The sequence below is a fragment of the Hipposideros armiger genome, unplaced genomic scaffold (genome assembly GCF_001890085.2).
Source record: "Hipposideros armiger isolate ML-2016 unplaced genomic scaffold, ASM189008v1 scaffold_604, whole genome shotgun sequence".
Lineage (NCBI taxonomy): Eukaryota > Metazoa > Chordata > Mammalia > Chiroptera > Hipposideridae > Hipposideros > Hipposideros armiger.
In genome coordinates this window covers 752,139-768,146 of record NW_017731954.1, presented here as the reverse complement: position 1 = coordinate 768,146, position 16,008 = coordinate 752,139, and the positions used below count along the sequence as shown (strand labels likewise).

General features: G+C 34.7%; 1 protein-coding gene across 1 annotated transcript in view; it reads left to right on the top strand.

Moving 5' to 3' along the window:
• FOXP2 (forkhead box P2) overlaps positions 1 to 16,008 on the top strand; it is a 614,071-nt gene that overhangs the window by 82,398 nt on the left and 515,665 nt on the right. The window lies entirely within an intron of this gene.

The window sequence follows — 16,008 nt, the reverse complement described above, 5'->3', positions numbered from 1 at the left end:
CTTTGATTTAATATCTGTAATTGTGCCATCATACTCCCTTTTTGCCCTAAACTTTGGTTTTTATTTTTTTCTTCATATCTGAGAATAAGACTATCTTTATATTTCTATTTAAATCTACTTTCCAGTATGAGAAACATTGAATCCTTTTTTTTACTTTGTATGGTGCAACTGAATTGGACTGAATTCATATTCATTATCTACTACAAAAACATATAAATTTTGTCATTTCAGTGTACTGGAAAGACAGATTTCCTGTTAGGAAGAACTTAAAAGAGTGTGTTAATGGTTATATAGAAACACAGAATTCAGTTGCTGTTCAGAAATTGGGAGAAAGAGTAATAATTAAAGGCAAAATTTGTTTTAGGAAAATTATTTGGAAAGCAATTTCTTGTCATCACCACTTTTATCTGGAAGTTACTTGGTGCATCATCCTTGTGATAAGGCACTTGAAATGTAATGTAATGACTCAACTGCCAGACCTTTGACTTAACAATTGATACTCTTTTTCATTCCTCACTGAAATAACTCAGTGATAGAGTATTGTTTTGATTTAAAAAAGTACAAATTATGCAGTAGAAAATTAATGTTGATTAGAGTTGAATACAACCAAATTATGCATTCCTCCTATTATCTCCAAAATTGAAATATGAATCTTTACAGGTTTTGAAGGTGATATTCTTATTGACATAGCATCTGCAGTGACATAGTAGTCTGCAGGGATAAATCTCCATAATTTCTAGGTTGATGTTTAATGTCATTGTTTGGAACTTTCTGATAGAACCACAAAACACTCTGGCCATTCTTGACAATCTAGAATTGTGAGTTAGGATTCTTGAATTTAGCAGAAACTATGCATTGAAAAGAAACTTTGTTGGTTTTGGTCTTAGATGTTCAGTTCAAATTTCTTTTATCATTGAACTAGATAGAAACACCTTAGTGAAAGACCACAAACATCATTACTTTTACTGACGGGAAACAATTGCTCTTCATTTAAAACTTCAATTTTATTATTGAAAAGTGTGATGAAACTTAAAAATGTTATTTAAATTTGATGGGTTAGTAGTGAACATTCATTTATTGAATTGAGGTTGAAGGATTGGACAATATTGCCACTCGGAAAAATTTTGCTGTCCCTCTGCTGGACAGCAATGATAATAGCTAAAGTATAGCAATGATAAAATGTTTGAATCTCATAAACATAATGTTGAGTAAAAAAGCCTTGACACAAAATAACAATACTGTATGATTTCTTTATATAAAGTTCCAGAACTAGACTTTAGTGTTTTGTGATGCAAGAAGTGACTACAACAAAAGTAAATAGTAAACTTGTAGAAATTGGAATGGAAATCCCCATAACTTCTGGTATGTCAGCAATGTTTTATTTATTCGTCAGGCTGGTGGTTGCATGGATATTTGCTTTATGAAAAGCCATTGGTGAGAAACCATTGGGTTGTTGGAAAAGTCATGATGTATTTTTGCAATGAAAAACAGAAAAAATATGTCATGACTTTTCTGACAATCCAATAGATGCTTTTCTGCTAAAATCAAGAACAAGGCAAGGATATCCCTTCTCACCACTCCTATTTAATATACTGGAAGTCCTAACTAAGGAAGTAAGATAAGAAAAGGAAATAAAAGGCATACAGATTGGAAAGGAAAAACCACAATGGTCTATTTGCATATGGCATGATTGTCTATGTAGAAAGTCCCAAAGAATCAACCAAGAGAAGCTCCTGTAACTAGTAAACAATTATAGCAAGATTGCAGAAAACAAGACTAATATACAGAAGTCACCTGCTTTCCTAAATGTCAGCAATGAACAACTGGGAGTTGAAATTAAAACTACAATACCATTAAATTAGCACCAAAAAAGAACACACAGGTATAAATCTAAAAAAATATGTACAACATCAATACTAGGAAAGCTACAAAATTCCGATGAAAGAAAATCAAAGATCTAAATAAATGGAGAGATATTCTATGTCCATGGATAGGCATACACAATATGATTATGATGCCAGTTATTCCTAACTTGATCTGTGAATCCAAACACAACCCCAATCAAATCCCAGCAAATTATTTTGTGAGCATTGATAAGCTGATTCTTAAGTTTATATGGAAAGGCAAAAGACCCAGAATAGTGAACACAGTTTTGAAGAATAACAAATTCAGAAGATTGATACTCTCCAACTCCAAGACATTTTATAAAGCTACAGTAATCAAGACAATATGTTATTGATGAAATAATTTATGTATCATTGAAACAGAATAGAGAGCCCAGAAATAGACCTGCACAAGTATAAGTCAACTGATTTTTGACAAAGAAGAATTTAGTGGAGAATGACACCCTTTTCAAACAATGGTGCTGGGACAACTGGACATCCATATGTAAAAATCATAAATCTAGACACAAAGTTTATAGCTTTTACAAAAATGAATTCAAAGTGGATCAATGAGCTAAGTGTAAAATGAAAAATTATAAAACTGCTGCAATATAAGATAGGAGAAAGTCTAAGTAACCTTGTGTTAGGTGATGACTTTTTAGATAAAACACCAGAAGCACAACCCATGAAAGAAAAAATGATGTTGGACTTTGTTAAAATGAAAAACTTCTGGTCTGAGAAAGACACTGTTAAGAGAATGAAAAGACATATCACAGACTGGAAGAAATATTTGTAAAACATGTCTGATAAAGGACTTGTATTCAAAATATACAGAGAACTCAACAATACGAAAACATGTAACCCAATTAAAAAATATTTAATCAAAGAAGATCTAAAGATGGCAAATAAGCATATTAAAAGATGCTCAATATGTATTTAATTAGGGAATTTCAAATTAAGTTACTATATACACCTATTAGAATGGCTAAAATCCCAAATGCAGGCGACACCAAATGCTGCCAGTAATGTGGAGCAGGAAGGACCGATTTATTGTTGGTGGGAATGGAAAGCAATGCCATCACTTTGGAGAACAGTTTGGCAGTTTATTACAAAGCTAAACGTACCTACAATACAATATATATCATACAGTCCAGCAGTTGTGCTCTAGGGTGGTCACCCAAATGAGCTGAAAACTTATGTCCATGCAAAAATTTGCGCAAGAATGTTTATGGAAGCTTTGTTCATAACTGTCCAAACTTGGAAGCAACCCGGATATCCTTCAATAGGTAAATGGATAAACAAACTGTGGTACATCCATACAAAGGATGCTATTCAGTGATAAAAAGAAATGACCTATTAAGTCACAAGAAGGCATGGAGTAACCCTAAATGAATATCACTGAGTGAATGGAGCCATCAGAGAAGGTTACATCCTGTACATTCTGGAAAAGGCAAAATTATAGAGACAGTAAAAAGATCAGTGGGGGCCAGGGCTTTGTATCGGGGAGGGAAGCATGAACAGGTGGAGCACACGGGAGTTTTAGAGGATGGAAAATACCTGTATATTATTTGCCTAGCATAAACTTACCTTTACTTGAAGATAGATATTTCAGTTTTGAATTTCAACATAGATGTTTTCATGATCTAACCACAATCCATTCTAAAGTAGCGAACTATTCACCTTTACTGAACCATTTATAGCTTCTCACCTTAAATTTTACTACATTTCATGCAGCTGCCTATCATCCCCAGAAACACTTTTTCACTTAGGTGGTACTTTAATTCATTAATTTTAACATTAGTCTGTTATTAAAGAAATGAAAAACACAGATGCTTTTTGGAGTCTTTCTTTCAATAGAAATGTTCAAATATAATTTCAGTTGAAAAATACCTGATGTGGACTTTTTTCTAGTCCTTTTAAAATTTGCTTTTCTTTTTCTTCCCTTTCTCTTTTTCCTCCTTATGTTCTTCTTTCTTTCTTATCATATTCTATTGATTAATTTTCCATAGAGTGACTATAATCTTATTTAACTGGTTGACATTAACAAAAACAGAAATTTATTATTCATAAAAATGAAATATAAAAATGTCCCTCTCTTCAGTCTCTGGATATAGCTAGGCTCCACGCACATGTCTAGGGAGAATGCATCTGTCACTGTTGCATTTATTTATTATGTATGTATGTATGTATGTATGTATGTATGTTTCTCTGAAAACTTGGTATTGTAAAATGCTTACAGTTAGGTTTGTCTTGGACAAAACTCAGGTTACCAAAGAATTACATTTTGAATGTATTTAGCTAAGAATTATCTTTGTAGTAACTTTTCCTTTGCCATATTGAAATTTGGGGAATAAAATCAGATTTTGATTTAAAAAACATGTTTCTTCATAATGCCAGAAATTATTTTTTCTCTCAATTGAAGAGACAGGAACAAAACAATACTTAGAATTTATCTAAAGCCTATTTTAAGCATACCATGGAATGAAGACTCATTTTTGCTTTGTGTGTGTGTGTGCGCGTGAATGCACGCATTTGACAGACCTGTGTTCAAATGTTTGCTCTGCTACATATGTTTTTTGAAAAATTGATCTTGGATAAGTTTTGCACATAAAACATTTTTTTCTTGTAGGGTTATATAAGGTTAAATAAATATGAGGTTAAATAAACAAACATAAAAAAGTACCTTAACTAATGGTTATGGTCCCTCTCTTGCCCTTTATCTCTCTGTATATAGGGGTGTGTGTATATAAATAAATACGTGTGTATGTTTGTATGTTTATGTTTATATGAACATGTATGTATATTTATCTCTGTTTCTCTCCCTCTCTCTCTCTCTATATATATATCCATCTCTATATTGTTCTCTAAATGTCCCATATCTCTATCTATATATGAATATGTATACAGAGGGTGCCAAAAAATGTATACACATTTTAAGATAGCATCTTAACATCTCTTAAAATGTGTATACACTTTTTTGGCACCCCCTGTATTTACATGCATACATGCATACGTTATATACAGCACTGTGCGATATATAGTCATTTATTCTACTTAAGTTCCAAAGCAGAGAATTCTTCTGAAAAACATATAGTTCTGGAATTCAGGAAATATGGATTCTATCACTACATGGAAATATTTAAAAAAAACATTTTTTGTGCTTTAGTATATCTGTAACTTTATGTTAACCTACCCGACCTGGAATGTTTATAAATTCTTAATAGAAAATCTAAAGAATATTTATGCTTTTTAAAGCAAATACTCAGAAGGCAATAGAAGTTTTTTCTTCCTCCTTCAACATGTATTTCAGAGAATGATACACTACTATGTTTTGATTACAGTTCAAAAAGATGTACATCGATCAACTTGAGAAAATGTATGGGAATATGGTAAACAGGATGCTTTATTTATTTATTAAATGTCTGAAAAGAGATGGGTCAGTTTTAACAAGACAAAAATGCAAGGTAGGAGTTGAATCTTTCTGGAAAATTGATGTTCATGTGATTTAGTTTTCACTAAATAGCAAGACACTAGTCAGCTTTGTACAACTGTCTTCATAACTGATTCGAATCTTTGTAGAATAATAATTCAACAAAATGAGATGTAATACTCCATGTTCTTTTGTAATGATGCAGGCTTTTTAGCAAAAGCAGAGTGTATATCTTGCCTAAATATCTTATCTGAGTTTGTGTCTTGTGACTGCTGAAGGAATGCCCCAAGTCATAACGAATTAGCTGCTCTCAGACACTAAAGGGAAGTTTGTAACACAGAAACAGAATGCTTAAGTGCAAGGATAAAATCTATCCAGCTAAGTATCATGCAATCCTCACCTCATGGTTTTCAGTGATTATTAAAAATGAAAAGCAAACTATATAGTTAAAACTTGTGTTTTCTCTATACTTCCTCAGGTTTTAAAAACAAAATAGGTAAGACAAAAAAGTTCTTGTTAAACATAAAATAGATAGGTGGTAATCACCAAATGTCTTTAAAGGGCCAGTGAGTTATCCATTGAGTCCACTTCCAAGTTAATGATGCAGAGTGATATCTGGGACAAGGGACTGAGTATTCCTGGATTGATTAACTCCTTTTTAAGGGGTGTTTTGTGATTTGGTTTTGTAGAGTTGGCAGTTCTACCCCTGCAACCATTATTACTTACGTGCTCCATTTTGATTATAGTCTTGTGGAACAACAAAGGAACAATGAGGTGGTCTTGGTTCAGGTATTAAAGAGTAGTTGGAAGGTATGTATTCCCCATAGATATGACCTAACGGTCATTTCTGCTGAACTCTCTTAAATATTTAACGATTTTATTGCTATAGAACTTAAAAGGCCTTAATTATTTTTTTTTGCAATTAAGATTGTGCTATTTTTCTATATATGGAATATATTGTCGGTTTGTCTGAAAGGTGGTAAATGTATTAAGACCTCAAATCTTCACCTAAAATAAATACTCATCAGCCATCCCAGAGAAGCTGTAACAAAAGCATTTGTTAATCTGCTGATCTGGGCAAATTGGTTAAGAATGCTTTTCACTGAAAATTATTTTAAAGATTCCCTTTACTCTAGAATCCAAAGGGATAGCTTTAAGATTTTTATTTTACAATTTTGTAAACATACAGAAAATAGCACAATAAGTACCCATATATGCAAATTTGACATATGTTAATATTTTGTTTTATTTCTTCAGATCCCACTTTTTCTTTTTAAGAAATACAACACTATAAATATAGTAAAACCTATGTGCTCTCATCTTACCCCTTTTTCTCTCTCTGAAGATATTTACTATACTGAGGTAGCATTTATATTCTTACACTTTTATTTTTTGTGATTTTAAAATTTATAGAAGTGACATCATATGAACTATACCCTTCCGAAAATTTCTTTTTCCAAAATAACGTTTAGGGGATTTATTCATGTTGATATACACAGGTCTGAATTTCTTAGGTTTTTAAAAAGTAACTTTTTTTGAAGTAAATATTGTACATTTATGATTTTTTGCAGTTGCATTTAGAAAACTTGATGAACTTTCACAAAATGAACACCTATGTGTAATCAGTATCCAGCTCAATATGTGCCTTCCCATCCCTTTTCTACCTTTCAGTTACTGTCTTTTCCCAACCCCCAACCAGGGAAACCATATTTTAACATCTAATAACATAGAGTAGTTTTGTCTGTTTTTGAACACTATATAAATGGAATCATTTAGTATACGAAGTGTGATTGAACAATACAGTGAATGCTTAAATAAAAAAAATTGATTACAGTAAAAGACACATTGCCATTAATCTCCCTCAAAATAACACCCCCCTCACTTCTAACACACTTATCCTGTCATTCTTGCCTCTTTCTGAAATAGTTCTGGAAGTCCTCTTTCATGAGTGACTTTAGTTGTGCTGTCGTGGCTGCCTCGATGTCCTGAATCATTTTGACTTTGGGGAAGAGCCAGAAATCACATGGTGCCACATCCGGTGAATAAGGTGGACTGAGGACACACCATAATGTTTTCATTGAACAGAAATTGTCATACCAGAAGCGATGTGTGACACAGAGCCTTTTTATTATGATTACAAAATGTGGTGAATGTTGCTGCTGAGTGCTATCCAGCAGAAAGGTAGGATCGTCAATACGGGAAGTGGTGCGTCGAACCTTAGTAACAGTGTGTGACAAGTTTCAGCTTGTTCAGTGCAGTCAGTTGGGTGTGAGCTACGGTTGAGAGAAAGTGTGTTTTAAAGTGTGTTGTGAATCATCCTCCATCATGACAACACTCTGTGTCACACATCACTTCTGGTATGGCATTTTCTGTCAAATAAATAGATTATGGCGTGTCCTCATCCACCTTATTCACTGGATCTGGCACTGTGTGACTTCTGGCTCTTCCCCAAAGTCAAAATGATTCAGGACATCGAGGCAGCCATGACATCACAACTAAAGACACTCATGAAAGAGGACTTCCAGAACTGCTTCAGAAAGTGGCAAGGATGATGGGATAAATGTGTTCGAAATGAGGGGATGTATTTTAAGGGGAATTAATAGCAATGTGTCTTGTACTGTAATAAATTTTTTGAAATTTAAATACTCTAGTTTTTGATCACATCTTGTATAGTCTTTTGTTTATGGATTCTGTTCCTTACAATTAGGTTCATGAGCTTTCTTCATGTTATTGTATGTAGTTAAGTGTGTATCTTGAGTACTATCTAGTATCTCATTACATGAATATACCACCATTTATTTCCATTCTATTTTGGGGCATTTTAATTGTTTTGATGGTATTGGCTATTAGGAATAATACTACTCTGAAGATTCTTGTACATGTCCTTTACATACTATGCATATCTGTGTAGCCAGGAGTAGAATTTTTGTATTATAGGCTAGCTATGCCATCCTGTCAGCTTGGTGTCTGTATGTTAGTGTTAACATTAATGGACACTGCCACACAGCCTTCTAAAGTAGTTGTCCCAATTTGCCCTTCTACCGTCAGTGTATGGGAGTTCATGTTGCTCCACAACATGCCAACATGGAGATTGTCTTTTTAAATTTTTGCCATTTTGGTGGGTAAAAATTCATTATTTTTAACTGCTCTGTAGTCCATGGATTGAATAAAGCATGGTTATTTTAAAATCCCTTTCTCAGTAGATGAACACTTTAGTGGTTTTCCATTATTTTACTATTCCAAAGAGTACTATAGTGGACATATCTATATTTATCTTTTCTTTCTTTTTTTTTAAGATTTAAAAAAAATTAAATTTATTGGAGTGACGTGAGTTAGTAAAATTATGTAGGTTTCAATGGTACATTTATATAAAGCATTATTGGTATATGCGGGTTTCCTATAGCCATTTTACTTTATCTTTTGTATTTGGTAGCTCAGCGTCTCCATTGTTTCTTTGACTTTTTGTTTCTGTCTGTTATTTTAGTTTGGTGGTATTCTTTGATTATTTTCCTTTGTTTGCTTTTTTTTAATGTCATTTGACTCAGTTCTGGATTTTTTTTTTTGAGTGTTTACCATTAAGTTTCCATAAAAGAAAGTTTCATATATACAGTAATCCTTTTTCTTTAGTGTGCTTCTTATACCCTTTCCCCTTTGCAAATTCAGACCTTTACTCCCTCCCCTTTTATGTTTTTGTTGTCACAAATTATCCCTATTTATACTGTGAGTTGATATCTAGTAAATTGTCTTCTCGTTTTGATTTTTTAATGTTTTTATCATCTTTACCCTTTATGTAATGTTTAAGTGTATAGTGCCCTATTCTGTGTAGGGGTTACCATTTCCTGCTTCTGTCCACTCATTACTAATGTTTTTTTTTTTTTTTTTAGCTGAGCCATACTGCCACCTGTTGGCAGCTCAGCGGCAGCTTAGCTTGGGCCGTGAATCAAACCGGTGACCCTGTTGCTCAGAGCTCGCACTCTTGAGCGAGCTCTTAACCAGCTGAGCCACTCAGCCCGCCGCCATTCGTTACTAGTCTTGCTTAAGGTTTTGTATCCTTTTGTCTTTTTATTTCAGATAGAATAACCTCCTTCAGTATTTCCTGTAATGCAGGCCTTGCAGTAGAAAATTCCCTCAGCTTCTATATGTCTGGAAAGGTCTTTATTCCGCCTTCATATCTAAAGGATAACTTCACTGGATATATTATTCTTGGCCTGGTAATTCCTCTTTTTCAATAGTTGGAATATTTGATTTCAGTCCCTCCTAGCTTGTAGAGTTTCTGCTGAAAAGTCTGATGATTGTCTAATAGGCTTTCCTTTATGGGCTTTTCCCTTAAGGTTGAGCTGCTGATAGAGCCTTGTGTGGTACACAAGTTGTGTTAGGTAGGGTCTCAGGGAGTCATTAGTGTAGCAAGGGTTGTGGTCACTGGGTTAATGTAGACTTTGGTTTGGTGCAAGTGCTGAGTCTGGAATGACTCAACAAAATTCTCAGAGCACACTGGGGCCAGTTACTGCCCACCTGGGGCCTGTGGACTCTGATAGTTTTCCCAGAATGAGTGCAATGTGGGTGGGGCTGGCTGCTCACCAGAAAGTGTCCCCAGTGTTAGGTGAGTTGGGTGGGGTGGGGTCTCAGAGACTCTGCAGGGTGGAGTGAGCAGAGCTCGCCAGACCAATTAGATTCAGATTTGGCCATGGTGGGGAGGGCTCAAAACGGGAAAGATGGCACCCACCTGCAAGCTGTACAGGAGAAAGACACCTCACAAGGAAAATGGTGACTGTCCTCCACCTTACTTGGAAGCCACACACTTGTCTGCCCCTCCTGCCCATATACATCTGATGCTCCCCAAGTCACCATCCCTCTGCCAGAGCCCAGGGTGAGTGCCTGTGACCAAGTAAATCTGTGCAAGGGCCACTTATGAAGACGATTGGGTTTTTCGTGACCTGCTGTGTCACCTCGATGGTCAGATTACTCTATAGCTTCACAGCCAGATGTTGTGGGGCTCCTCTTCCCAGTACCAGTACTCTGGGCTGGGGAGGCCAGTGTGGGGCTGAGGTCTCTCACTCCTCTGGGGGAACCTCTGTGATTCTGATATCCCTCCTGATTCTCAACTGCCACACGGAGGTTTGTGGCCTGTTCTGTATCTCTGCTACTCCCACCAGTCTTGATGTGGCTTCTTCTTTATATTTTTAGTTATAGGACTTCTTTTCTGCTAGATTTCTGATGTTTCTCCAGATTTATTGTTCTATAATTTAGTTGTAATTTTAATGTGTTTACAGAAGGACACAGGCACAATGTTTATCTACTCCATCATCTTGGATTTCTCCAGCTTAATTTTTCATAATCCTTTATACTTATCTGGTTATTATCATGCTTGTGCAAAAGGCAGCTTTGGTTTTGTTGTGTAGTTTTAAAATAGTATTTCTGTAGCATTCCAGTATTTATTAATTTTTTCTCATAGTTAAAGTGATCTGACATGGAATTTGTCAGGTTTATTTTAAATCTAGTTATATTTGAATTTAAATCTATATAGATCATGAGTTGATGTGGTTTAAGAAATATAATTTCTCAATAGTTTCATTATAGAGATGAATGCTAATGTATATAATGTTTATATGCAAACACTTGAAATCAACTTTTTTTCCATTAGATTTTAAGAATCAGGGTCATAAGGTACCATCCTATTTCTCTCCATAATTTCCACACAGTATTATATAAACTCCCGTATGTCTTATTCAACCCTGTGTTCCCACTGCCTAGAGTGGTGTTAGTGCACAGTCCACATTCAATAAGTATATGGTGAATGAATTGATTCTGATGTTCTCTCTCAGAAAAGGAGATTGTCTATTTACACTTTATTACAATGTGAATGTTAGTCTTTTGCCTTGAAGAGCCGGCCTTTGGAAGACTATGTTGGAATGAATATTAAGACTGTGTATTGGTTGAGCAGTTACCATCCTTTAAGGCTGTGCTTGAAGAAAACAATCTATGTTCATTAAGCCAAAAATTATTCCTTTGAGTTATAAAAGAAAAAAAAAGAAAAACCTATCGCTGTGTTAGAGTTCTTAGGGTTCTGTCTACCTTTAAAGAGTCTAGAACTATAAATACTACTAGTTTAAGTCCCTCTGAGGGACCCAGGAACATTGTCATTCGTTTTGAGAGTTTTTTCTGGGGTGGAACTCCTGTGTAATTTCTCCTCTGCACCCCCCCTTTTTTTTAAAAATTCCCGAACCAGTTTCCTTTCCTACAAGATGGGTATTGAATGAATGAACAAAGTACTGATTGATTCCTTGAACAACCTTCATTGAGGATTTATGCTAGACCACATACTACATATAGGAGTGTGTTGTCATGTCTTAGTGGATGTCACTTCTTTTGCTATGATCTTTGTCATGAGTTCATAACGTTTTATTCTTATATTTTCATTGCATTGGTATTTCGGGGAAGAGTAGATATAATTGCATGTGATTAGACTGCTTAACTACAAGTCCCTCAGTGACGTTGTTGCTATTAAATCTAAAGGACAGTTTCAATCACTTGTCTTCCCTGAAATAGTTAACACTGCCTACTACTTCCGCCTTCTATCATCTCATGTTCTCATGTCGTGTTCTCTCACTTAGCCCTTTTCAGAGTCTCCTTTGCCCACCTCATAAATTTAGGTCTTTTCCTAGTTCAGTCTTTATCTTCCCACTCTGTATGTACATTGTTCTAGATGTCCTCATTTATTCCCAAAGCTTTAACTCCCACTTTATTGTTGGGACTCCCACCTCTGGGTCCCTACCTCCTATTTCTTCTGAGTTTGTGATCTGTCTCTTGATGTCTATATTTAGATGTTGCACAGGAATCCATCTAAATACATATACAAAATTAAGCTAATTTTCAACTCTTGTCTCACCTATCAAAAGTATGTTTTTTAATGACATTTTCTGTCTTAGTGAATAGTAAACGCCTGTGTACACTCAGTTACCTATGTCAGGAATATCAGGTCATCCTGGACACCTCCCTTCTCAGCTGCACTTTCCTAGTCCCATTAATTCAACCCCCAAATCTGATTGCAAATGTGTTTCTCTCTCCACATCCTGCTGACACTACCCTAGTCTAAAACCTTGGACCACTGCAATGGCTGCCTGTGTTCCTCAATTCTTTATACATTTCATCCCCTCTAAGTCACTAGGTACAAGACTTACCTTCAAAAATAAAGATTGGATGGTTTTTATGTTTTTCTTAAAATTTTGCATTTGTTTTCCCTTGAACTTAGGGTAGAATCCAAACCAACTCCAGAGTGGTCTACTAATCTCTGCAAGAACTGGACCATGCTTGTCCCTCTAGCATCATCTTTATCTAGTCAACTTATTTCTGACTTCTTTCTTACTCCACCTGTTCTGGCCTAACTTCACTAATTGATGGCTTTGAGTTCTTCTGTGCCTTGTGGCTTTTGTCCACGTTGTCCTTTCTCTAGGACTTGATAATGGACACATGGACCTTAATGGATAATGGACCTTTTGGTCAGGATGATCCTAAGATTTCAAACTTAGTAATCATGTTTCTTTTTCAAAAACTTTATCCTAGTCAATTAATATATACAAATTAAGTGTTAAAGTATAACATGCATATAAGCCTTCTTTAGCCTAATCTTCTACAACCTAAAATATGTCCAGATTTCTCTGTATAGTGACTCCCCAAAGATATGTTGCTCTCCACATCTCTTTGCATGTTCTCTTTTCTTTGTTTGGAAAGTGCTCCTCTGTTTATGTGATAGATGAACCCCTGCTGTTCTTCAAGACCCAGTTCAAGCACAGCCCCTCTGGGAGGCACGGAGCCTCAAAGTTGTTAATTTCAGCTTCCTCTATGTCACCTGAATACATTTTGCAGAAGAGGTACCAGAGACTTAGAAAAGCTAAGTGCTTGTCCAGTTACTAAGTGACAGAGCCAGAAATTGAACCTTCACGTGTTTGGTTTTAACGCATGAGTCTTTATCCTTTGCTTACATGGTCATTATTTAATAAATATGAATGTAATACATACGTGCATCAATAAAAGATAAAATACTCATGAGCTAGTTAGTAAAAGAAGCTTTTATGGCATCAATGAGAAGTGACTTGACTGACAGAAGATTTGATAGAAAGAGAAAAGATACACATATCTGGGGGATGGTTCAACTTGTAAGCCAGTTAAGGTTAGCCTTGATTTGTAACACCCTGAGATGCCTCTAGTTCTCAGAAAAGATATGAGGCTGAAATTCAGTAAAATAGGACATGAAATGAACAAATTTCTTTTAATTAAAAAGGGCAAATGTATATGATATATCATATGTGTGTGTATATATCATATATATATAAATAAATTTGTACACTTCAATGTTTTACGCATTTGTATCTTGTTCCTTTTAGCTTACTTGGTAACTTCTTTTGAACAACAACAACAAATGGCTTATCTTTTCATAGCATCTCCTGTAATGTCTAGTTCTACTGAATAATAATTTTTTTCAAGTAGAATAAATGATGGTGTATTATCTCCTCATAAATTCATTTTAGAGACAGAGCTTAAAAGTATTTTCAAATGAAGTAGTACATACCAACCATTGGAAGAGTTAATGCACATGAAAAATAAAACTCACTCTTCAGTTCTGGGTTTAATATTATCTCTTTAAGGAAGAAAATACTCAGGTATGCATAATGTCAAGGACACACTCAGTGAAGAAAAGCAGTGTATGTTGGATCTAGGCTAGGAGATTGCTCTATTCTAACATTTAACTAGTAGGTGAGTTTAACTATCTGTGCAACTCTATCATAAGACTTATTTTATCTTTTACTTTGTCTTTTCTTTAGAATATCAAGAGCTATTCCTATTTGGAAGTACATATTCTAGTTAACTCTAATGAGTTTTTTGGTAAATGAATTAAATAGAAACAGCAATTATATTTGTCTCTTTTTGTAAAAAAGATTTCAAGCTGAAGCTCTTAGTCATCATATTATTAAAAAGACTAATCCCATTTAATTTTTGATTTTGTCTCTAGAAATAGAACTCTTAAAACGTATACACAAAAGGGAATATGGTGCCTCTTGAATTTCATATTATGTTCGGTTGAACTATTATACTTCTAAAACAAACAAATTTAATTTTAATTGGGAAGAATGATTCTTTTTTTTGCTTTTGGTGCATTTATAAATGGGCAATCTCTAGCACTAGGGAAGTTAAGGAGAGGGGAGACGTTATGTTAAATTAGAGAAATCATTGCACTTGGCAGTTTTTGTTTGCAGAGTTCTGAAAAGGCTGAAGGCTTTTGTCCAGTTCAAAGGGCACATTCCACACGCCAGCAGTTGTTGGTCGCCTGCAGGGGTTGGCAGAATTGGGGGTGGTGGTGGAAGTCTGTACCACAGAATTCCCGGCTTTTGAGCTGTGTGTTTGTAAAACAAATACTTGGGTCTCTTTGAAAAGTTGTTTAGAATTCGCCTCATTTATTTAAGTATATTTTAAATATAGCACCTTTCCATCGATTTTGAATCTTTACAATAATCAGATGACATTCTTGTTTAGCCTTATTTGCCTCATGTTCTTTAATAATTTGTTTTCAGATTAAGGTTAAATGTTCAAATGTGGAGGCACAGATGCTGACAAATGGTCAGTTAAACTTTGCAGAGAAATACAAATAAATTTCCTAGGAAAACAACCATATATTCAACTATCATTTATACAATTATCATATTAAACAATTTTAACAAGTTAACTCAAGGCTCTGAAGAAAGCCTTCTATGACTGAAAATGTGTCAAAGGCTAGCTAGCTTTTTCAGCTGGCCTGTCATGACTTGTGTATCATTTTCCTACAGAATATGCACGTTATAGTTTCTGGTGTTGTAACTGAAATAATGGAGCCAAAAGTTCTCTGAAAACTGTACATTGTAGGACAGATATAAATTAACATTGTTAAGTTTCTTGAAATGTTTAGATTTTATATTATGTGTGTGCTTTATATTTTTTATGTCAAGTTTTGACAAAATATATCAACATAGTTTTATTGGCTATATCCTTATATTAAAAAATAGCTAATTAGTGATGCTCTGCTATAATTTTTTGGTTTTAGGAAAAGTTCCCAAAGCTTCATTTTGACCTATTCTTGAATTCACATAAATTTGGGATAAAGTGTTTTGTTGCATCCAGATATGTTTTATCCAACCTGTCATACTTAATTGCCAGAACATCAGTTAATGTACTACAAAACTAGAGAAACATTAAAATTGAAATTAGCTGCTGTACATACTTCTGTGTCCATTGTAATAAGAACTTCTTTATTTTTAGTTTTTAAGATTTGTTTCTTTCAAGTTAAGAAATGCTTAAAACATATAAAAAAGGACCAAAACTAACTTAGCAGAATTCATGTACCCACCATTCAAATTTAATCAATGTTGCTATTTTGCTATTTTTATTGTAGGTCTCCTTATTAAGAAATATTAAAAGATCAAAGCCTTTTTTTCTAGTCTTGAAATGCCCATTTCTCTTTTTTGTTTTGTTTTGTTTTTAGCTGAGCCATCCTGCCACCTGTTAGCAGCTCAGTGGCAGCTCAGCTCAGGCTGGGAATTGAACCAGTGACCCTGTTCTCAGAGCTCACACTCTTTTTTTTTTTTTAAACATTTTATTGGGGAATTGGGGGATGGGAACAGCGCTGGGGAATTGGGGGAAGGGGAACAGACAAGTTGCTGTCCTTTT